Source organism: Ovis aries, chromosome 13 (genome assembly GCF_016772045.2).
Source record: "Ovis aries strain OAR_USU_Benz2616 breed Rambouillet chromosome 13, ARS-UI_Ramb_v3.0, whole genome shotgun sequence".
Taxonomy (NCBI): Eukaryota; Metazoa; Chordata; class Mammalia; order Artiodactyla; family Bovidae; genus Ovis; species Ovis aries.
In genome coordinates, this window is record NC_056066.1 from 3,207,791 (window position 1) to 3,233,192 (window position 25,402).

Here is a 25,402-nt window from a genome sequence, read left to right on the forward strand (position 1 = left end):
CAAAGTACCTTCAAGTTGCTTAAAACCCGGTAAAGCATTTCCCAAAGTACATCAACGTGTGCTGGTGAGGCTGAGAGGTTCTGTGTGGTCCTCTCCAAACCCCCACAGGATGAAGAAGCTTAAATATGGTTCATACAGACATCTGCTCTAATTGAGACGTGAGCTATAATTTAATTTCAAATATTCTCTTTTGGCTCACATGAAATGGGTGGATGGCAAGCGTGGGGGAATAGTGTGGTTTGGAGAAAGCCTGGGAGAAGAGCGTTTTATAATTATTCTGTTTTCTCAGGGAGGAAAGATATCTCTGGGAAACTTACGGCAAAAAAATTCCTTGCATTTACTTTGACAAATAACTTCTTTTAATGGCAAATGATTCTGGATTTTCATTTACAGTATAAATACAAGGTCTCTTTTTAGAATCATTTTAATTTCTAAAGTGAGTACAAATGGCATATTCTTGGATTAGTTCTCTTAACCTCCTCCTTTCCTTCCAAGAGGTTGGAAGTCTTAAAATTACACTTTGCCGACACCCTTGCTATCAGGGTTGTGGATATGAATTACATTGTGCCAATTAGATGCAGTTGCCTGAGTTTTGTAATGTAGAAATAGAGTGGAGGCAGTGAGTTTTTGGCAGCTGAGAGGTTTGAGAGCAGCAGTCAGACTCAGGGTTCCACTCTCTAGTCAACAGTCTCCTGGGACTGAGGTGGTTATTGGAGGCATCAAGAGTGGAAAACATGATGAGTAGTTTTTGGCTTGGACACTGAAACCAATTCTGCTGGTGCCTCTGACTTCCATTCCTTCCACCATTTTGTAAGCACCCTGAATTAAACCCCTTCTGCTTGAAATACCTAGCGTGGCTTTTCTTGCCTTCACTGATCCCTGATGACGTAGCACGTATGACAACAGTTCTGAAGATGATTAATACTGGTCTTGTGGAGCCATGGCTAGAAAGACACGTTCTCAGAATTCATACACGAAGGAGAAATCAGCAGATTTCAGAAATGTTACAATCCGGGAGGCAAAATAAAGCTGCACATGTTGAGGCAAACATTCATTAATGGATGCTCTGTGACCTCAAACAATCTATTCAATTTCTTTCATAAAATGTTTTTTCAGTTTAATTTAATTGTTTTAGAGCTCCTAATTGACTCATATTTCAACTGGATGGTAGGATTTCGGGGGACATTTTTAGTGGAATATAAGGAAGCAGAGTTTGTTTCTTCGGTTCCCTTCAAGACAGAGTGAAAATGACACACTTCCCTGAAGTCACCGACCCATTTGGTTTGCTATCCCATTGCCCTAGCTCTTGAATTTCTGAGGAAAGCAGACACCGGGGTCATTGTCCCTTTTATAAATATGAAGAATATTTTTGAGAAGCTGTAGATAAACTATGGGCATTTGGGACTTCATACCAATGACTGGGCATCTGAGAGGAAGACAGGAGCATGACCGCGGCTGCTGGTCCTGTAAACACTTGCAGACCCAAGAAGAAGCTTGTTCAATTTCTCAGCGGGGCCTTGGAAAAATCTAGCTGCCTCAGGAAACCAAGAGATAAGCAGAGCTTCTAAAAGCATCTAATAATATCTGCACTGTTCATACTGTAAGCAGAGGAGCCTTTTGGATACTGAGCTGGCAAGTCTTGCTTTAGAGTTAAGGTAATCTCACGTTTCAGAGAGAACGCATAAGCAGACACTGCCTCTGGCTACAGATTCCCCTTTGCATCTTTCGCTTTGATAGCAGGTCTTTGTCATTTTACCTGCCACTATCAATTATACCAACTTCTGTTAGTCATTCTTTACTCTTCCTTTGGGCAGACTGGCATGGCCCCTGAAAACTTTTGATAGAACCATTTTGGAAAAGAAAAATCTTTCTGTTGGTGTTAATAAACAGGAAGACATAAGTTTAAAACTGTGGAAGGCTCTCCATGTGAAGAAAGTCAGCCTGAAAATGAAGCCAGCATGAAGGAAAGATGAACAAATAAATGGACAGAGAGAAAAACAAAGACAGAATTCTTTAAAGGCCTGGTGAGCCCTAGATCCAGATGTACCTGAAACCAGTATACTTCCCTAGACTTAATTACATGGGCCAATGAATGATTTTTCATGCTTAAATCAGTTTGATGGGCTTCCCTCCTAGCTCAGTCAGTAAAGAATCTGCCTGCAATGCAGGAGACCCGGGTTTGATTCCTGGGTCAGGAAGATCCCCTGAAGAAGGAAATGGCAACCCACGCCAGTATTCTTACCTGGAGAATCCCACAGACAGAGGAGCCTGGAAGGCTACAGTTCAGAGGTCACAAGAGTCGGACATGACTTAGCGACTCAACCACCACCAAATCAGTTTGAGCTGAGTTTCTGCTACTTATAATCCAAAACACGCATACTTTAATTGCTCTTTCTCAGTGTTAGCACAATGCTAAGTATGGAGCTGGTGGGCATTTTTTCTCTCTCTCTTTTTAAACAACATTTCAGAATTCTGATTCCCAGTTCCACCAGCAACTATTTATTAAGCACCTGTCATATGCCCAGCATTGTGTCAGCTTTAAGAAAATTGAGGTCTTGGACATTGCCATCAAAAAGTTTGAAGTCAATTTTTTTTAATTTAAATTTATTTATTTTAATTGGAGGCTAATTACTTTACAATATTGTATTGGTTTTGCCATACATCAACATGAATCCACCACAGGTGTACATGTGTTCCCCATCCTGAATCCCCCTCCCGCCTCCCTCCCCATACCATCAAAGTCAATTTTGCTTTCATAAAGTCATCTCAAGATAGTAAGCTGGCTATTTTGTTTTACCAAAAGAGGTTGTTGGAGGAGGGGGGAAAGGGGAAAACTGAGCACTTAATTTCAAAATACTTGTAACTTTTACCAATAATTTCACTTTATTGCATAAATGGTTTTACTTAGTGGCAGAAGTTACCTTTCTCCAAATGTCCTCATGCTTTGAACATGGTGATCACATCTTCTCCTTCAGAAAGTTACTTAGGCTCGCCAAGCCTTAATTTTTCTCATCTATAAAATAAAGGGGTAAAAGGGGTTCATCTGATACCTTCTCAAACTGAAACTCTGGCGTTTAGCTCTTTTTTCCTTGGGAACAATTTCCTGATCTGCTCTGTAGTAGCCTTTACCACATGTATCTCTCCCATCTCCCAAACCCAGGGAACCAAATGAGCTTCTCAGAGGAGACTGCTTTGCTTCCATTTCTAATACCTATAATCCATTCCCTATCCAGTAGCCATACTTTGCCAACAGTATGTCAGATAAAATTACACACTCTCCATCCCCACTTATGATTCAGTGGAATGCTAATACCCTCGGGATAAAATTCAAATTCCTTCCATAGCCCCTGCCTTCCTTTGCTTCTCTCCTTTGACCTTGTCTTCTCTCCTTTGCTCACTGTACTTCAGGTGCAATGTCATTTTAACTCATCCTTGAATCTGCCAATCTCAGTTCCATCTCAGGGGTTGGTCTTATAAGTCTCTGTTCCTAGAATACTTTTCCTCCAGATCTGGGCAGTTCTTGTTCCCTCGCTCCACTTGGGCCTCTGCATGAGTCACTCATTCAAAGTGATTTCCTGACTTCCCTTTCCCTCCCCTATCTGAAATAGCATCCTACTCCCACTCTTCTACTTATGTTGATTTATTTTCTCTCCAGTTCTTGTCAATTTTTGGAATTATAGTAGATCATGTTATAAAGGCACTATGTTATATAATTAACATTTAATTTAATATAATTTAATGTAAATTATATTAGCATAGAGAGTAGCAAATAATAGAGACGCGATTGGTTTCTGTGGAATGAATAATTCTACTCTAATTCCCATATTAGCCATCTGTTTAGCTTCGAGGCATATATGACAATAACTCACGCTAGCTATAGTATTCTGTTCTAAGCATCTTTTGTTCTAATGTATGGACAGTTTTTCTGTCCAATTTTTAAGCAGTTTGGAGATTCTGTGAACAGATATCCTTTCTTTTTGAACTCTTACAGTATCTCATTAGCTAATAGAATTGTAATAATATTTTCATAAGGGACCATATTTTATTTAAAAAAGAAGTCTTTTCTCACATTTTTAAAAGATCCAATTGGGATGTTTCAGAATTAACTTCTAAGATAATCTATAATGGGTAATAGATATAATTTAGATTGCCAGATGGAAACACAAAACAATGTTCAGAAGTCAGGGCACAGACCCAGGATTTCTGAGCACCAAAGAATTGATGCTTTTGAACTGAGGTGTTGGAGAAGACTCTTGAGAGTCCCTTGGACTGCAAGGAGATCAAACCAGTTCATCCTAAAGGAGATCAGTCCTGAATATTCATTAGAAGGACTGATGCTGAAGCTAAAACTCCAATACTTTGGCCACCTGATGTGAAGAGCTGGAAAAGATACTGATGCTGGGAAAGATCAAAGGCAGGAGGAGACGGGAACGACAGAGGATGAGATGGTTGGGTGGCATCCCCAACTCAATGGACATGAGTTTGAGCAAGCTCTGGGAGATAGTGAAGGACAGGGAAGCCTGGCGAGCTGCAGTCCATGGGGTCGCAAAGAGTCAGACACGACTGAGCAACTGAACTGACTGGCTGAGGTACTTTACCAATGACGTCTTTCCACCATGTAATCAAATTCATCCAGCTCAACCACTAGATTATAGTGATATGGTTCAGCTAAAAGACCACAGTCGGTTGGACAATGTGCTCCCAACTTACACAGAAAGCAGTTCATGGAAATCATTTCAGAATCTTCATCTATATTTGGTCCAAATTAGGAGATCAAGAACAAGAATCTGGGTCATCATGATAAAACTTAGGAGATGAAGCACTGAGAATCTTCTTGATATCTATGTTTACTAAAAGATAATAAGAATGCACAAGAGGGACTTCCTTGGTGGTCCAGTGGTTAAGAATCTGCCTTCCAATATAGGGGACACAAGTTCAATCCCTGGTCGGGGAAGATCCCACATTCCATGGGGCAACTAAGCCTGAGAGCTGCAGCTGTGAAGCCCACATGCCACAACTAAAGACAAGACTGCACATCACAATGAGGAGCCTGTGCACGGCGATAAAAGATATCAGGGCCACAACTAAGACCCGATGCAGCCAAATAAAGAACTTTTTAAAAATGCACAAGTGTTTTTGTCACACCACTGTTTGTAAAATGGTCCATTACTGTCCATTAACAGTAGCCTGGGTAAACAGATCACAGTACATTCATGCAATAGATGACTATAACAAAAAAGAAGAGTGAATGATTTAAAAATCACATGCACTAATATTAATACATCCTACACACGTAATATTGAGAGAATAAAAGCACCAAACACAGAGTCACGAGAGTGTGTCCTAAATGATTCTACACATAAAATTCAAAAATAAGCAGAACTAATCCCTAATGTGAGGTCAGGAGAGTGGTTACCCCTGAGGAATTAGAGATTAGCAGGGGACATGAAAAAGCCATCTGGGGTGCTGTCAATAACCTAGTTCTGATTTTAAAGTCCTGGTTACATGGATGTGTTCACTTTACCAAAATCCATTCAGCCATATAGTCTGTGCATGTTCCTGTATTTATTTTATACTTCAATAAAACTTTACTTAAAAAATAACCCTTCTTCATGTGTTTAAGGGATTTTAAGCCAAGAAAATGACAAAAGGCTCTTTTGCAAGTACCCACAAATTGCTATGCCAACTTTTAAACCCATCCGAAGCATGTGTTGAAAAACTTTTGAATCTTTAGTTAAACCTCACAAAAAAGAACATATTTGATTCTGAAGATATCACAGATCCTGAATTTTTCAAGAGAAAATGATTTGGTTTTCAGGATTTCAAGTCATGTATTTTCTCAAAGTTCACTTATTCCCTCCTGGCCATTCACCAAAATACAGTCATCAATCAATCAGTCAGTAACTGAATGAGAAGGCTGAGGATGTGTAGACACACTTTTTGTCTTCTAGCTCAGGGTATGAAATGCTGAGAGAGTTCTGCGTCATGAGTACAGCTCAGTAGGGAGTTGGGAGGAGAAGGGCAGGAAACAGCTGTCAGAGTGAAATGAAGTAATCCCCAGAGGAAGTAACAGGGCAACATCTGAAAAAGGTGGCAGTTCAGATATTGCTCTCTAGTCAGTGTGTAACCAGCCCCTGAAGTTTACACACAGGTGAGTAGTTTATAAATCACACTATTTCAAGACTCCGCCTCTAGTAATAGAACAGTACATAACTGAATTAATCTTATCACAGAGGACAACCAGAAAAAACTGGAAATATACATTTTAAAAATTAATAATACAAGTCAGCTTGAAGGCATGAAAGAGTAAATAAGGTAGTAAAGAATTAACAAGCCAACATCCAGGGAAAACTAGAGAGGTCAACCATTATTTGGTGTCACTTTTTGCTGAGATGGAAGATGCATCTGAGAAACTGTATAAAGGGTTTTTTGCCAGTCTCACTGTATCAGGAAGATAAAACTTGAAACCAAAGTCACCAAGCTCTCATATATAATTTAGCTTTGAGTCACCTGGGGTGCCCAGATGATCTAAATTCCTAAATTGGATTAAGGTGGCCTCACACTGCTAGTGCTCCAGGCACATGAAAGAAAGAAATGAAATTCCTCTCACAACATCACAGGTCAAAAAAATCCCCACAGATATTTTTCCAAAGATAATGTCTTACATAAAATAAAATCTGATAAAAGTAAAAGTCATTAAATAGAAGCATCCAAAATATCAGACAACATAAAGAAAACAATAGGGTCTCCTTATACGTAAATATACGAAACAGAGTTTACAACTGTTTGCTACATTGAAACAGATAAAAATTAAGATTGAAAAATTTAACGTAGAATTTTTAAAGATTCTTTAAAGATTAAATGAAAGTCTAGAACCTAAAGATACAATAGCCAAAGAAAAAAATTAATGGATGATTGTAACAGCAGAACAGAGCAGAAGGAAGAATTTGTGAACTGGAAGATAGCTTGAGAGGGAAAATGAAGCATGGAAAGATAAAAGGGTAAATCGCACTGTTTCACCAAGAGAAAAGCTGCTTTGAAACAAAGTCTTTCTCATTGCCCCATTCTATACACCAGCTCCTTTTCCACCTTCATTATAACCAGAACCCTAAACTGATATGCTGCCTCTGTGTAACTTTTTCCCCTCACCAACACTACATTTTATGGAAATTTTAATTTGATTTGACTACAGTGAAAATATTCAAAGATGGCAGACTTGGAAGGAAGTGGTTATAGGCTTCGTTCCTTCTAAAGATGATTTTTTTTTGTCTTCACAAAAAATTCACAGGGTATTTTTTAAATGTTTAAGTGTAAATGTCTTTAGACTCATTAAAAAAAAAAAAAACCACTACTTTCTTCTCCTTTTCACTTCTGCTACCAAATGTGTGTCTGCGTGTGTGTATGTGTGTGTTTCACAGCAAGTAGTTCCCCAATTCTTAGCGGACACTAAGTATCCTATAATTTAACTCAATTATGACCCTATCGGGAATTAGCACAGACCCCATAGGTTAAGGGCTAGTCCCACAAGACTGCAATCCACTTCAGAGGCCAACTGAAGGTCTGAGGTTGGCACTGTATTTCTGACCAACTAACTATAAATCAGAGGTTCCCAGTGACCCCTCCTCAAACTTAACAGGTTGTGAGAAATGCTCACAGATTTCAGGAAATTGCTTTTCTCACTACTATCCATTTTTTTAATATAAAGACTACAACAAAGAAATAGCAAAAGAGAAAAGGTACGACAACACTCTGTTCCTCCAACTAAAACTGTCTTTGGAATAAAAAGCCACTGAGGCAAAACTCCAAACCACTTCTGATTCCACCACTCACTAAAAATCTTACAATAGTTAGAAAATATTGACTGTAAACATGAACCAAATTAGTGATGAAAAAGAATAGAAGAGATGTAAAGAACTCCATGCTAAACATCCAGTCACATATAGTTAACAAGCACCTTGAAAAGAGACCATAAGTGTTACCCTCATAGAAAGCTTCCAGAAGGGGAAATAATTGTCCCTCCCTGAGATCATCTGCTTGCCCTCCCAACTCTAATTGAAATATTCATCCAAACCCCAGACAACCTGGTCTGAGAAACTGAGCCCCCGATCTCAGTGGCACCTGCTGGTTTAGCGTTGATGGTTCTCCATTAGCATCATCACTAACTGTTACAGGGCCTGTCCAAAACCACTTGGCAGTTCTCAGCCTTAGACTTTACATCTACAGAAAGGATGCAAACCGGGTGATTTCGATTCTAAAGGCGGCTTGGATCCTAAAATCTCACTTTTTAAAATGCAACATTCCATTTCATAACCCAGGTAGTGGTTACACAAATATTTACATTATAATTATTCTTTAAACTGAACATATATGTTTTATACTACCTTCTAAATAAGCAATGTTTGAAAATGTGTTGAAAGGGAAAACATCCTATCAGAGGAAGCCAGTCTAGTACCATTCTTTGAATTCATAAACGTTGGTGTGAAAATTGAACGCTAGAGGCAAAAAGCCAACAGCAGATAGAAGCTTGTAAAGTTCCTGAGGCTTCAAACCATTTCAGCGATAAGATACAATCTAAGAAAGTGGAATGAATGGGAACTTGCAGGGCAAGCTGGACTTTTATGAGCTCATAAAAGTTCCCACAATGGTCCTTGGAGAAAATTGAAATCCAAAGGTTGTTACTTAACAGCTGAATTTTCTCTTAGCCAAATGTGACCATGGATATACACAGCATAGCCTAGGAAACAACTTTCTCCTAGTAGTTTACAATAAGGAGCATCTTAACATTCTCAAAATGACTTGGTTATAAAGCTTTTTCTTTGCAGCATTTATTTCTTTTGCCAAGCACTGCGCTGGAGTCACATATGTCTGCTTTCAAGGAGCTTGCAGACTCAGAAGGCTCTGTGTCACTTAGAATAAATTCCAAATTCCTTACCCCTCTCGACTAAGAACACCTCCACCACTGGCTTTCTGTCTTTGTTTTAGCAAGCTCCCACCTCAGGGCCTTTGCACTGGCTGCATCTTCTACCAGATTCTCTTCCCCACCTCTTTGCCTAGACCAGGTCCTTCTTTTTTTTTTTTTTTTTTTTTTACAATTTTTTGTTGTTGTATTTTATTTTTTTTTACTTTATTTTGCTTCACAATACTGTATTGGTTTTGCCATACATTGACATGAATCCACCACGGGTGTACATGAGTTCCCAATCCTGAACCCCTCTCCCACCTCCCACCCCATATCATCTCTCTGGATCATCCCCGTGCACCAGCCCCAAGCATCCTATATCCTGTATAGACTGGCGATTCGTTTCTTACCTGATAGTATACATGTTTCAATGCCATTCTCCCAAATCATCCCACCCTCTCCCTCTCCCACAGAGTCCAAAAGTCCGTTCTACACATCTGTGTCTCTTTTGCTGTCTCGCATACAGGGTTATCATTACCATCTTTCTAAATTCCATATATATGTGTTAGTATACTGTATTGGTGTTTTTCTTTCTGGCTTACTTCACTCTGTATAATCGGCTCCAGTTTCATCCACCTCATTAGAACTGATTCAAATGTATTCTTTTTAATGGCTGAGTAATACTCCATTGTGTATATGTACCACAGCTTTCTTATCCATTCATCTGCTGATGGACATCTAGGTTGCTTCCATGTCCTGGCTATTATAAACAGTGCTGCGATGAACATTGGGGTACACGTGTCTCTTTCAATTCTGGTTTCCTCGGTGTGTATGCCCAGCAGTGGGATTGCTGGGCAGGTCCTTCTTAACATTCAGGTTTCAACTCAAATGTCAAAGATGCTTCTCTCGACCTCCCAATTTAAAAAAAATTAATGTTCTAGTCATTCTCTAAATCAATTACCAAAGTAATGAACTTCCAATACTCGATGTTTCTAAGTATTTGTTTTTTAAAACTAACTTACAGTCTTCCTCCTCTCAGTATAAAGTTCCATGCTATGCCCCAATGGCTGGATCAGTGCCCAACAGGTAAAAATTGCACATTAACTATTTTAAATTGCTATTATTATTGGTAAATATTTTGATACAAACTAAAATAAAGCTTTACAAAATGGTTTTTAAGGTTCTGTTTAATTTTAAGATTTCCATGCTTCTAAATACTATCAAAGAGATCAAATCTTCATGGAATCAGAAGGTAGAGTAAGGGAGGATGAAGCCTGGTTGTGTCTGTCGTCTATGTCAGTTATGTGATAGAAGGATTCACAGAAGTTGCTCTTAGTGTGACTGGAGATGCATCTGATTCTTCAAGGTAGAGGAGGAGAGAAGAGAATTCCAGGTCAAGTGCACAGCCTGAAAGGCACGAAGAGATAAGAACGCACATGTTGCTGGGACAGAGGATAAATGGACAGGAAGAGTCATTTGAGCATAATCACGGAGGACTTTGGCCTTCCTTCTGTTGTCTGGAGGTGACAAGGATCAGGAAGATAAAATGACCTCACTTATCTTATGGAACTCTTCGTCTGAAAGTAGTAGGAAGAAGGGACTTCTGTGGGTATGAGCAGCAATGAATACTTTGGGATACAGACCAAAATGTGTGCGTGTGAGAGAGAGAGATTTGGACATTTTACTGGAGAGAAAATACTTATAGTTTTCATCAAGGCTCTCAACATAAGAGAAATAATAATAATAAATTAAAATATAAGCACTGATATAAAGGGAAAGTAAAAAGTATTCATTGAAGATAAAAAAATCCAACAGAAGAAATATTTGCTTTTTTAAAGGTGATTTTCATGAGTAGTATGAAAGTGAAAGTGAAGTTGCTCAGTCGTGTCCCTCTTTGTGACCCCGTGGACTGTAGCCTATCAGGCTCCTCCCTCCATGGGATTCTCCAGGCAAGAGTACTGGAGTGGGTTGCCATTTCCTTCTCCAGGGGATCTTCCTGACACAGGGATCGAACCTGGGTCTCCTGCATTTCAGGCAGACGCTTTAACCTCTAAGCCACCAGGGAAGCCTGTGAGTAGTTAAGCCCCCCATTAATTGAGTCTTCACACTTTTGGGAAATGCTTATATCATAAACATTCAGGTAGATTGCATGTTTCTAGAAGACAGAGAAGGGCAATTTTTACTGACAATGTAGGAAAAGCTTAAACCACACCATATAAGACAGTAATTGCTTGAAGTTAGAAATAGGGGCAAATTTAGGTCTAACAAGCTAAGACAGAAAAAAAAAAATTAAAAGAAAAGGAGAAAGGTAGAAATTATATTTGGGTGTGTTCTATGTGGTTCTTGTGTCTGCATCAATCATCAGTTTTGTTGTGGTAGGGGGCTTCTCCTACCATGAGCAGTTCCTCCCATACCCCTATATGCCAATGGTCAGTTCTTTGGTAATCCTTGAACCAGCTCTCTGCTGATGTAATTAACAAAACTGCTTGCTCTAAGTTTAAAACAGAGTTAACCCACCTACCTGTTATAATAATGCTATTATAGCCCGGTAGAAACAGCCACAAAGTAGAGAAGAACGGGATCTTAACAATGAAGTTGAGGAAAGAAGAATTAAAATGAGGTGGGGGCCAACAGGAAAACCATGCAAGTCAAACCAACAGTCACCTCTCCACGGGGATCAACTGGGGGAAAACCGAGGTCAGATGAGGACACTGGCAAGAGGAGCCAACAGGCAGAGGAGTCAGATGGCCCCGTCCTTGTAGAAGCTATGCACAACCCTCTGAAGAGGGGGAAGCTAGATTATAGGAATTGGCTCCAAGTCAGTAGGAAGAACTTGCAGGAGCCAGGAGGCTGAAAAATGTCTGCCATCTGGAGAAACTGGAAGAAGGAGAATTGGAAGTCATGCCGATCAGGGGTGGGGACTCAAGCAGAAAGAAAGGCTATTTTGCAGGGATGCCTCGGGTGGGGGCTGATGTCCTCACGGTGCTCTAAGTCCAGGATGCAACCTGCAGTTTGAGAGCTAGGAGAGTCAGCAATACAAGAAAGTCATTTCCTTTTCACATCCAGATACATCTATATTTTGAACTTGACATTTAGGAAAACTGTCTTTAAATATGTAAATGTAGTACTTCATATGTGATCTTTAAAAAAAAAAAAGCATCAAATCTCCAAAATCATTAACCACAAATTTACAAAGTACAATTAATTTGAGTTTTTTAAGGGTAAAAGGAAAAAATACGAGATCTCTCTGAATACAGAATTTCTTCTTGGAGAACCAAAACAAAACAAAACACAATAGAAGTCACTCAAATACTGGCAGGGCCTGAGAAGCAAAAGTTAGTCATGGTTATTGGTACAGGCTTTTGAATGAGACCAGGTGAGATCAGATCCTGGCCCCACCATTTCCAATTATGAGTTCTTATGCATCATAAACTCTGTAAATCTCAATTTCCTTCACCATATAATGAGGGAATAGCACATCAAAAATTTATTATGAGAATTAAAATTCAAAGTAATAATGTACATAAATTATTTAGCACAATTCCTGGCATATTTTGAGAGCTGAATAATTATTATCTCTCATTCCCATCTGGAAATGGTCAGTTTTCATTCCAGTCCCAAAGAGGGGCAATGCCAAAGAGTGCTCAAACTATCATACAATTGTGCTCATTTCACAGGCTAGCATTTAGAAAAATGGATTCAGAAAAGGCAGAGGAACCAGAGATCAAATTGCCAACATCCACTGGATCACAGAAAAAGCAAGGGAATTCCAGAAAAACATCTACTTCTGCTTCATTGACTATGCTAAAGCCTTTGACTATGCAGATCACAACAAACTGTGGAAAATTCTTAAAGAGATGGGAATACCAGACCCCCTTACTTGCCTCCTGAGAAATCTATATTCGGGTGAAGAAGCAACAGTTAGGACTGGACATGGAGCAACAAAATTGGGAGAGGAGTCCATCAAGGCTGTATTTTGTCACCCTGTTTATTTGACTTCCATGCAGAGTACATCATGCAAAATGCCAGCTGGATGAACCACATGCTGGAATCAAGATTGCTAGGAGAAATATCAACAACCTCAGATACACAGATGATACCACTCCAATGGCAGAGGAACTAAAGAACCTCTTGCTGAGGGTGAAAGAGAGAGTTAAAGAGCCAGTTTAAAGCTCAATATTCAAAAAACTAAAATCATGGCATCTGGTCCTAACACTTCATGGCAAATAGATGGGGAAAAGTTGGAAACAGTGGCAAATTTTATTTTCTTGGGCTCCAAAATCACTATGGATGGTGACTGCAGTCACAAAATTAAAAGACATTTGCACCTTGGAAGAAAAGCTATGACAAACCTAGACAACATATGGAAAAGTAGAGACATCACTTTGCCGACCAAGTTCTATAGAGCCAAAGCTATGTTTTTTCCAGTAGTCATCTATGGATAATGAGAGTTGGACCAGAAGGAAGGCTGAGCACCAAAGAACTGATGTTTTCAAATTATGGTGCTGGAGAAGACTCTTGAGAGTCCTTTGGACTGCAAGGAGATACAACCAGTCCATCCTACAGGAAATCAATCCTGAATATTCATTGGAAGGACCGATGCTAAAGCTGAAGCTCCAACACTTTGGCCACCTGACACAAAGAACGAACTCATTGGAAAAGACCCTGATGCTAGAAAGATTAAGGGCAGAAGGAGAAAGGGGCACCAGAGGATGGCATCCTTGAATCGATGGACATGAGTCTGAGCAAACGCCAGGAGATAGTGAAGGACAGGGAAGCCTAGTGGGCGGCAGTCCGTGGGGTCACAAAGAGCTTAGTGATACAGCTTAGTGACTAAACAACATCATCCCCATCATCACTATTATTAGTTAATTAGAGAGAGCTTCCAAACTTATTCATGAACAGTACTGATTACTATTGGAATCATCCACACAGACAAAGAGAACAAACTTGTTGTTGCCAAGGGGGAGAGAGGTTGGGGGAGGAATGGCTTGGGAGTTTGGGATTATCAGATGCAAACTATTATATACAGAAGAGATAAACAACAAGATTCTACTGTATAGCACGGGGAACTATATTCAATATCCTATGATAAGCCATAATAGAAAATATTTAAAGGAATATATATGCATATAATAGAATCACTTTGCTGTACAGCAGAAATTAACACAACATTGTAAATCAACTCTACTTCAATAAAATAAATTTTAAAAAAATGATTGAAGCTGGGGATGGGAGGGAGGCTCAGGAGGTAGGGGATATATATACATATACATATATGCTTGAATTAGCTATGTATATACATATATATAGCTGATTCATATTGTACAGCAGAAACTAACACAGCCTTGTAAAGCAATTATCCTACAATTAAAAATAAATTTAAAAAAATTTTTTTAAGCATTGAAGTCATCCATCTTCTATTGACTTGCTGTATGGAATTTCACTGAATGATTCAGCTGTAAAAAGAGAAGAAGATCCATGTACAGGCTGAATGTTAAGAATTTAGATCATAGACATTGTTATTATCAACACTGCAGTGGCAGACATGGGGACTGAGTTCTCGTGTCGACTCAGCTGTGAAGTCACAAGCCGCACATCTGTGCTAGGCTTCTATTTCTTCATTAGTAAACACACACAGTTGAACTGCACAGAGTACAAGGTTCACTTGAATTCTAAAATTCTTTGATTCTGCAGCTGCTGTTTCAACTGCAGCACTTGTGAATTAAAAACAATTTATCTCCGCTTTGCCTATATCAGTCTACGGCTAAGGATACTGAAAATGCAAAGTGTGTGAGTATGGAACCTTCACAGGTAAGGGATGGGTTGCCCTTCTCAGCCCAGCCTGCCTTTTCACAACAGCCATTTTGTTCTGCACTTGGCTGGCTGCCTCTTCAGTAATTTTCTGCAGCAAGCTCCCTCCTTACCCCAGCCAGCAAGAAGAAAATAAATTTGCCCAGCAGTCCCAGGCATCTCTTCGGATGTTGCAGGACCAAGCACGCCAGGCATTTCACTGTTAATTATCAGCAGCCTGGCTGCTGTGGCCCCTTGCTGTGCCAATTTGAGAGATGGGACGCTTTACACTGCTTATTAGGCTCAGCTAAATAAATATTACCCAGCATTAGTGTTGTCAGAGATACAGTCTGAATTCAGCCCCCTGGAGTGGTGACTGGTACCCAGGCTTTGCACCATCACTTTTCCTTCCTGGCCTCCCTCTTTCACTCCACCTCTGTTGATTTCTTTCTCTCCTTCTTGGACATTCAGCTGGATTCATCAAGGGGCTGAAAGATAATATCACTGAATTTAACTCCTTTGTTTATCAAACACCTGTACTATTAGATTTAAAGACCTCAGTAATAATCACCTCTATTCTTGTCTCAACAGACTAAACTTCCCAGTCATGTGTTCTGAGTTAGAGTCACCATTCCCCCTCCTTCCAAAAACTCAGGAATTTTGATAGACTTAAGTCCCCTGGCTGCAATGGTTGTTTTAAAGGTGGGACTATGACCCCAATATTGGCAATCATAGCCCAAAAGACTTAATTATAGAACTTATTTAAGCTCTTTATAAAACAGACTTTCTCTTCTTGGCTGGATGTTAAAGACAAAAAATATAGCTACTGTTAACTATTTTGCAACCATGAGGGTAGCAACTACTGAGAATTTAGCCAACACAGAGAAAGTGCCACAAATAAAGGAGAAAATAACCCCATGCCTGGCAAAATCATTGAGGAGCCTGGTTTAAGCTTCATTCCAATTTTTGGCCATTTCAGTTCTGAATCATTTGGCTCCTTTGTCATTTAAGTTTGAGGGAGGAAGTCTGATACTTTCAGCCACATGTGTCTATTTGTTGTATGTGGTCTCATTGATGTGCCTATTTGCAGCAAGTACAGGTACAGCCCTGCCCATATTCCTTTAGCTCTTAACGTAATAAAGCTCTCCTACCTGAATTTCTGGGCTCCCCAGGAGGCTCCGCGGTAAAGAATCCGCCCAGTCAGACGTGACTGATGCACATGAATCTCTTGAGGGTGTATTCTAGTGCTTCCGCCTTAGAACTAGTCAGGCCCATGGTGGCTTAGTCGTTAGGTGGTGTCCAACTCTTGCTACCCCATGCACTGTAGCTAGCCAGGCTCCTCTGTCCATGGGGTTTTTCAAGCAAGAATAGTGGAGTGGGTTGCCATTTCGTTCTCCAGGGGAGCTTCCTGACCCAGGGATCCAACCCGGGTGTCCTGCATTGGCAGGCAGATTCTTATCACTGAACCCACCAGGGAAGCCCCTGTTGAGTAATTTACATACATTTGGAGCAGCCCTCCGACAATAACTGACAGGGATTCATGGAGAAATACCCCAGCCTCCTGGCTCCCTTCGGATAACTAACTCAGACGAATTCTCAACACGGGCCCTCAGAGTCCCTCAGTGGGATGAACCTAATCTGATCCTGCTTCCCTGTCCCTGCCCCGCCTCCTCCTTATGGGCTTGTTGGCATCACCCTCCAACTCAACTACTTGCACTTGGGTCCCTGTGAGCAGCACCTAACAGAGCAGCAAAGTAAAGCTACATTGGCCCACAAGAATTTATAAAAGCAACACCTACTTAGAACTCTTAAAATGCACGCCACAAATTATTTAGCTTATCACAATTTTCCTCTTTCCATCCCCAAAGAGACTGATGTATGCACAGGCCATTTGACACTGACGCAGTCTAGAAAACAGCTATGAATTCAAAGCCCAGTAAACCAATGCATTGTTTCTTGTCATTGTGGGCCAAACAGGGTGATGTACTAGATGGAAGATTTTAGGAAAGAGAGAGAGGTAAAAGCAAAAACAAGCCAAGCTGCGGAGGATGCTCATTAATCCCCAGGCACCTGCAGTGGCAGTGAGGTGTCTAGATGCATCCACAGGGAGAATCAAGCCACTGAGGTTATTAATTTTGTGTTCCTGGAAAATGAGCAACACAGACATGTTTACTCTCTGGACACACTCCCTTTTCTGCATAGTCTCTCTCCCAGTTTCTAAACGCCCCTTGCTAAGGAAAACATCACCAGGCCTGGGGGCTTTGCCAGAAATGTGCCTTTGGACTCCAAACGGTACCTGTTGGGTGAAAAATGCACTTTGAAATAATGCCCTCTGACTACTGTCACTGATGGGTTGATGCCTATTATTTTCATGAAAAATGTTAAAATGCAGACTCCTTTGTCTTACTTTTGTTTGGGGCATTTAAACCAAAACACTCCCTCTCATGCCAATGGGAAAAGGTCCGCTTCTCCTTCTGTGTTCCTTTCCATCTTCTAATCCTAGATTCTTGCCAGAGAACACATATGGCCGCCAGGGCTTGCGCTGAGCCCTGTGCAGTCCCGTTTCCCTCCTACTAGAAAGCACAATCATGAGGCGGAGGAGGTAAAATAGTTCCCCTTCCTCATTTTATCAGTGAGGACAGGGAAGGTATGAAAGTCCCAGATGACAAAGCTGGGTGGGACTTGAAGGACATCTGGTCAATTCACCCCTGCCACAGAGGAGGAAGCTAGGGCACAGGTCCATGAAAGGCTTAATTCAAGACTTCATAGCTGGTCAGGGACAAAGCTGAAGCTGGGACTAAGGGATCTTGACTCCATCAACTGCCCCTCCTCCCCATACCCAGTTCATTAAGCTTCATCCGCACATTTGTTTTATCTTAAGCTCACATTTCAACCTACCTTATCTTGGATCCAGTGTGGGTAGGGTGTTTCTTGGAAAATCAGAGATTACACCATTCCATTTAGGGGTCTTGCCTAAATAACTGCACTAAGGAGAAACCCTCTAAGTAATGAATTTTGTCACAGGAGATCACTAGAAATACCCTATGGCCTTCCCTTCTCTCTCCAGATACAGCATGAAAAGTCAGATTACATTGAAGATCCAACCTAGGTGTGTTTGGTACGACGCTCATTCCTAGTCTCAAACCTCTTCTTGGGCCTGAGCCCAGGTATTGGTGTGACCAGGAAAATGCCAGAGGCCATATGGACACCCCAGGCCACCTCCCGGATGAGGCTGGATGGCACACCTAGGAACCAGCTCGCTCCAAGACATAGAACAGATGGCATCCCAGATACGAGTATGCAGAATGTAGATGGCGAAGGTTGTTAAACAAGTATGTATTTTTAGGTGGACTCATGAAAATCAAGGATTTTATAACTGAAGTGAAAGCCAAGCAAAGGAAACCACAAGATACTGTTGAAAGCTGCGCATTACTCTGTATTAGTTGGCACTGCCTCCCACGGCATGCTCCAACCTCCATTAAAAACCACTGAAAAATAACCAGGAAGAAATTAAGTAACAATCACAAGAAAGGACATTGGTTTCAGAATTCCATACTGTGAGACCCTCAGAGGACACTGATGGCCACGCTGCTATTCAGAAACACAAGAAGTGGGCTGAATTTTCCCTTGGCTTCACCACTTCGTTTCATGCTCCTTTCCTGATAGTCCCACCCTGACTACCCCGCCTCATCTCAGACTACTTATGCTACATTCTGGCTGCACCAGGAACAAGGCCTAAGGAGCGCAATAACAATGCAAGTCGCTGAATCAGGGGAATTGAATAAGAGGATGGACTTCTAAAAATCTCCAGTACAAACAGGCCCCATATCAGGAAGCTTTGGGCACTTTGCTCATTAATAATGTTTCCTTGCTGTGCAGTTATTTCCACCTTGCAGAACACTTTCATACTTATGATCTCATTTAATTTTGACATTTGTAACAATCCTATGAAATAAGTAGAGAATGATTACTCTCATTTCATAGATGAGGAAACGGCACCTGGAGCATGCCACTCAGAGATGTACAGAGAAATGGTACCACTGGAACTTGAACTGAAGACTCTTTGATTCCATGTCTAGGATTGCAGTTGCCAATGAATCAACAGCCAAAAGGGCTTTCACTGGAGGAGAATTCCAACTGCTGCTAGAACAGCCTAATCCATGTATTAACTGATTTTAATGAGTTAGAATATCAGGGGGTGGAATACAATGATATTCCCATCTCCTGGAAACATTCCATATACAGAAACTAGATTCTAATTTATGCATTATTGATCCTTCCTGCTTTGCCTCTCGCTGTATGCAGGACCTTTGGCACTTCCTCCCTCTAGAGACAGAATTCCTTCCGCTTTATTGATGAGTGGTTCAGCAATGTGAGTCGCTTCACCCAATGAAACAGGAGCAAATGTGATGTGATGAAGACTCAAAATGAACTTGCTTAGTTGAGTTTGACCTCTGGTGCTCTTACTATCTACCCACTGAACCAAGACCATCTGAACACACCCTAGATTATCCAACCTCCATCCAACCAGTGATGCATAGTATAGAAAAAAAAAAAAAAAGATTTGAAATGATCGAGTTTGGGGCTGATTTGTCATCTAGCAATAGCTGAGTGAGACACTACCTTTCTTTCATCTTCCTACCTTCAATTCAATACAAATGGGTTTACCATTTGTTATCATTACTCTGTTTCTCTCCAGTCAGTGAATCACCATCTCTTCTTAAGTCCTAGATTAGCAGAAGCTTCAGTATCAGGATCTGTATCATCATAGGATTATTTATGAGAAGCAATTATTGAGTTGGCCAAAAAGTCCTATAACATCTTACAGAAAAACCCAAAAGAACATTTTGATCAACCCAATGTTAAGGACCCAAATAAAAATAAAGTAAGTGAAGTTATGCTCACAAAGGAGAACCCCATAGGTACCAGATAAATATTCAATGAGTGATGAAAAACTTTGGTCATTTGAAGGCTATTTTATATGATAGAGAAAACACATTGTCTTTAGACAATATTTTCTATGTGCTTTTTACTTGGTGCTTGGTGTGCTAGGAAGCCAGATTGCCTATCCACTAGTGGCTTATTGACTAAAACAGATAATACAGAGGAGGGTGTGTTAGTCATTCAGTCATGTCTAACTGTTTGCAACCCTATGGACTGTAGCTTGTCAGGCTCCTGTCCATGGAATTCTCCAGGTAAGAATACTGGTGTGGGTTGCCATTCACTTCTCCAGGGGATCCTCCCAATCCAGGGATCGAGCCTAGGTCTTCTGCATTTGGGGCAGATTCTTTACCATCTGAGCCACCAGGAAAGCCTAATACAGAGGAGGCAACACATGGAAAACATAGAATAAGTGTTTCATAAATTGATAACAAGAGAGTAAATTTAAATATTTTACTTGGTTTGAATCAGTCATTTTGGCTTTGTTGGATGCATCATCAAAGCCTCAGAAAACCCAATTCTTCTGACTCCCTAGAAACCTGCATCAGGCTTCCAACTATAGAAAACTGCATGCTTTTCTTGGTATCCAGGAGTTTAAAATCCCCTACTTCTCTAATCAACTGCTCCAAGCTAAGCTGGGGTAAGGAGCAGAGGAGGGGTAGGGTATATCAATAGCAGCAGACTACAAGAAGGATGTAATTATTCATGAGGTATCTGGGGACAGTTTCCTGGAAATGATGGAAAGACCATGTCTAACACCTGGTCAGCACTTAAGAACATTTGCTAAATTGAAGATGTGAGGAGGACAGGAACTAGACCCTGCCCCACCCATCCTTACAGCTTTCCATTCTCAGTTTCATGCCAGTTTGATCAGATAGTATCCACTGTCTGGTCCCTCCAGCTCTCACCAGTCCAGCCCCATGATTTATCTGTTACACACTTCCACACTTCTATAATTCTATACTGATTGCTTCCCCACCCCCATCCGGGCACAGGGACCTTGATGCTTGAAGATTTTTCATTTTTGCTCTCAACTCCTTTCTTAATGTGCTCTAGTGCTCTGTATTTTGTACATAGCCACCACCCGGACTGCAACTGCAGAAAGATGGACTTTTATCCTCAGTTTTATTTTTAATGTTCTTTCTAACAGTACATGCTGGGCACTGAAGTACCCAGGGTTATACCACCTATAAAGCACTTTATTCTACAGTAACTCATCTGACCTTCACTGCAGAGCTCTCAGGTAGATAGTACAACCCTACCTGTTCAAATGAGGACTTGAAGACACAAAGAGGGTCACAGAGCTGGGATGCAGAGCAAACAAGATGCAAGCCCAGTTTTCCTGTCTCCAGCTCTGGGACTTCTTGGCATCATGCTATTTTAAAAAGTACTAGCACTGCTGATATTCTTGGATATCCTTGATAATATTCCAATTTAAAAGAAAAAAAATAAAACAATTGCTAAGAAAAGAACTAGATGGTATGACACACACACAAAAAAATGGCCACAAGAAGACTGAACCACTTAGAATGCCCATCTTTGCCCAAATGACCATTAGCGGTATTCTAATGATTTGATACAGATCTTAGGATTCTGGTTTCAGTCTGCAGGACTCTCTCTTTCAAAAATAACTCCAGACAAAATGGGTAGGATGAGAGTCAGTAAAGGCCCTATATTCTTTAAAGCTCAGCTTCCAACCAAGCCTTCAAAGGTAGCTAAATAAGAAATGTCAGGAAAGACCAAAAATTGGCACAGCATCACGAATCACTCAACATCTACTGGAACCTCCTACTTAAAGTAATAGCTACATTCCAGAGTAACGGGGCACTTGGGGTTTTTTAAGGATCCTAAAAATTCCATCTTGAGAAGATATCCAGCTTATTCAGTAGCCATTGTCCAATCTGATTTCATTTGAGATCATTTCCAAATAACCAGCCTGAGTCTGAGATACCAGAAAAGTTCTAGGTCAGGAAAGTGACCAGGGCTCATCTTCTAGCTGTTTCTCTAACTGTGAAGTTGAGCAAATTCCTCGGTGGATCCTGACCTCATTCCTTCCACAAATATTTATTTGAGTCCCTACAGTATGCCAAGCACCGGAAGTAGAACAGCCCAACAGACAAAGATCTTGTCCCGGGGGGACTCACTTTTTAGGGGAGATGCTTGATAAGCAGATAAGGAAACACACAATGCGCTCAGTCTTTCAGTTGACAGCATGTGGGACCCTGCTGGGAGTGCGCCTGCTGTGTTCAAGGACCAGGGAGGAGCCCGGTGTGGCCTGAGCAGAAGGAGCAAGGGGAAAGAGGGGAACGGAAGGAGGCAAATGTAACAGGGGCCTGATCTCAGAGGGCCTTTAGGCTTGCTAATGACTTGGGATGGGAAGTCACAGGAGGGGTCTGTGACAGTACAATCTGACTTGGGTGGCAGGAGCATGACTTCGGCCACTATATGGAGGAAAAATAGCTTTCTGCTCCCTGGAAGCAAACTGCTACGGATAAGAGGCACAGAGGTTTCTACCTCTGTGAGCTGAGATCCCAAACCATAGGCTTTACTGAACAAGTCACTGCCCATCTTGGTGGAAGCACCTCTAAATTGGGGCAGCTCTTTCATCCCAGAGGCCCGGGGCAGTGCCAGTCCTCTGCCTTTAGCCTATGGAGGAAGGACAGATTCCAGCTAGCAGGAGCTCCTGGGGGACCTGGTGACCTCCCTGCCACCCGTGGAGCTCAAGGTGGCTTTTTGGAGTTGCCCCTTTGGGTAGTTACTAACAGAAATGACCTCATTTCCAACCTGCCTCCAGGCTTTCTTTCCAAAAGTCATCTGGAAAGGCCAGTGGGGTTAAGGCATTTGCCTTTGGCCCAGCAGAGGGATTATTCTGTGGAGACACAAGGCTTCAGGATTTTATTTCCCTTTCTAGGTCACCTGCTTGCTGCGAATTCACTCAAATAAGCAGTTAGATATTTTTAGGGATATACATTTTAAGTGCATTTCTACTCTCCTGCAAAAATTCCAGCTTGGCTTGGAGCAGGGTCCCTCTCTTTGAGGCTTAGAGAACCACCAGGCCTCTGGCATCCCATCGTTCCTTCTGGAACCAGCCCTCTGCACCACCGCGTCGCAGCCACTCCAAGAACCCTGAGTCATTTCACGGGTTCTGTTTCCCCGCTTTCCCCGGCAACGTCCCGGATGCCAAGGAGCGCTGCAACCCCGCGATCGCCCCGCTCCAGCCGCGCGAGCACCCGCCCTCTAGGCCTCCCTTCTGCCGCCGCGACCCTGGGCTGGTGCCAGGGGCGGGCGGGCGCGGGGAGCCAGGCGCGGGGGGAGGGCGGAGGCGCGGCGCGGGCGGCGCCGAGTTGAGCGCCGGGATTCGCCCGCGCGCGGGCGGGGAGGCGGACTCCTGACTCACCGCGGTCCCCGCGGGGCTGCAGCCCGGCCTCCTCCGCCCGCTGCCATCTGCGGCGGCGGGAGGCGCGGGCCCGGCCTTCCCGGGGTCGGGCGTCCTCCCGGGGGCTTCGCGAGCACCCCGCGCTCACTTCCGCGGGCGCCCTCGGGGCGCGGCACCGTCACTGTTTGTTTATTTCCGCGTCCGCCCCGGTAGACTCCGCCGGGGCAGAGATTTCGCCCACCCTCTGATGAATTCGGGGCCCTAGCGCTTGGCACCGCGCCTGGCACGTCATCACGACTTGGGGGATCAGTAAACAGCAGTGGAAGGAAGGGGAAAGGAGGGGGAGGAGAGAGACAGGGCGGGAGAGAAGGGAGCAAAAGGAAGGGCTTTGAGCTTCCATGCCTGCAGAAGCCCAGACGTCTCCCTCTGTGACGCTGGGGTTAAAGCCAGAGACGCCACAGGGGTTGCGGGGGCTGGGCTTGGCCGCCCCTCACACACCCGGGGCTTCGTCCTCGTCCTCGAAGTTTATGTTCCTAGACTGACAGGGAGGTGATCAGGAGGGAAGGAAAGGACAAGGAGAAAAGGGGGCGTCTCCTGCTCTTAAAAATGAGGGCGCCATAAACACTCCGTTGCCCCCAAAGCAAAGCAGGCTGGTGGCCCCTCCCTTACTATCATAATCACAAAGTTTGCAGAGCTGGAGGATTCTCAGACACATCTAGGACCCCTTATTACAGATAAGGAGAATGAGATTCAGGGAGGCACTCCTGTACTCAAGTCGAGGAAGACACGACAGGAACTATGGTGCTGGGGCTAGGATGTCCCTTACCCTACCTACTGAGCCCACCGCCTTTCTCTGAGCTTTCTCCTCTCTTGTTTTCCCCAAAATGAAAGTTCTGGAAGAAGCCTCGCAGTGTGTTTTGCTCAGGGCCTGGACTCTGAAGATGTGGAGTTTTGGATGCAGAGACCCAGGCAACCAACAGTCTCTGACCACCTCTGCCCCCAGCTCAGCAGGCAGAGCGGCTGCCAGAGGTTGCCTGACAACAAGCTTTCTGGGGCAGCTCTGTGCTCCGGGAGGTGTGTCTTTTGCAGTTCCAAAAACAGATTCTGCCATCTCATCCCCACATTTGCAGTCTCCAGTTGGCTTCTTCTGATTGGCCAGAACTTTTCCTCACTAGAAAGATGAGGAGAATTTGCCTCCTCCAACCAGCTGGGAGAAACATTCTGCAGCAAGAAAGGTGGGAATGACGTCCCACCCCCTCTGGTGGGGACCAGGGAGACAGGTGCCTACTCCACAGGCTGAGTTATGCCAGCGACTCTCAAGGGTCCCTGCACCTGACCCCGGAGGTAGGAGGCCTCTGACAGGGTAGCTGACCTTTCATTCTGCAATTGGGGAGTGTCAGAGTGGATTCTTTGGCTTTCTGGACCAAAACGTTTCTCAAAATTTAATGTTAAATTTAATGTCATCAGGGCTGGCAGCTTGTGTACACAGCAGGTAGTTGCCAGTATACTTCAGATTGGGGGCAATTAGCCTTTCCTACCTGCCTACCCCAGTCCACTCCCATGTCCCCTGTACCACCTGGATTCCTAGCTCTCCAGGGTCGGGAGATGACCTCTTTCAGCCTAACCTGCAGGCTTTGAGGCATTCCCCAGGGTCAGGCTTAATTAGCAATTAATATTAATATTCCTAATGTGGCAGTTCTGGCCTTGGCTATGCATTAGAATCACCTGGAGAATTTAAGCTAATACTGAGGCTCAGGCCACACCTCTGACCGAATAAAGGAATATATGGAGGTATTTTCTAAAAGTCCTCCCACCACCCCCCACCAGGTGACTATAATGTACAGTGAGATTGAAAACCACTGTTTGGATGGTCGCTGCTGGTTCTGTCTGCTCTCATCTGTCCCCCTTCTAGTAACAGCACCTGACATGCCACAGAAAATCCCACTCTTTATTGATCCATCGATTGAGTGATGCTCACCCCACCCTCACTTCTAACTTTCTCTGAGGGGCCAGCCGATGACCAGTTTGGCCAGTTAGCATTTGCCCTTCCCTGGAGAAAGTAATCAATTCAGACACACTATGTGAGCTGAGGGGTCCAGTGAAAATCAGCTTCTAGACTTTTGCTGAAACTTCTGGGAAAGGAAAGGTCTTTTTATGCTGCAGTTATTCAGCAGAAAACACTGGAGTCCCGGGCTTCCGGCAGCCATTTTTATCATCACGCGGAATAAGCCTGCCTGTAAATTAAGGCAACACAGTGGAAAAGCGAGATTAAGGATAGAGTGAAAAAGATGGAAATCTAATTAAAACCATGCCTGAAGCCAGATACCCTTCGGAAACAGAAACAGATTTCCCCTCAGCCAATTTGAGCTGAAATATCTGTGACGTGCCAGCAT

At 42.7% G+C, this 25,402-nt stretch overlaps 1 long non-coding RNA gene and 1 other non-coding gene across 5 annotated transcripts in view; both read right to left on the reverse strand.

The window, feature by feature from the left end:
- LOC105613179 (uncharacterized) overlaps positions 1–25,402 on the reverse strand; it is a 142,481-nt gene that overhangs the window by 53,265 nt on the left and 63,814 nt on the right. For 3 of the 4 annotated variants that reach the window (XR_009596006.1, XR_009596007.1, XR_009596005.1), the window contains exon 2: positions 2,922–3,013. This is a non-coding gene — a long non-coding RNA (uncharacterized LOC105613179). Of the gene's footprint in view, positions 1–2,921; positions 3,014–23,030; positions 23,310–25,402 lie in introns of those variants that run through there. The other variant, XR_009596008.1, reaches the window with a different exon arrangement.
- TRNAF-GAA (transfer RNA phenylalanine (anticodon GAA)) lies at positions 10,892–10,964 on the reverse strand. Its single transcript has one exon. It is a non-coding gene; the product is annotated as a tRNA-Phe (tRNA).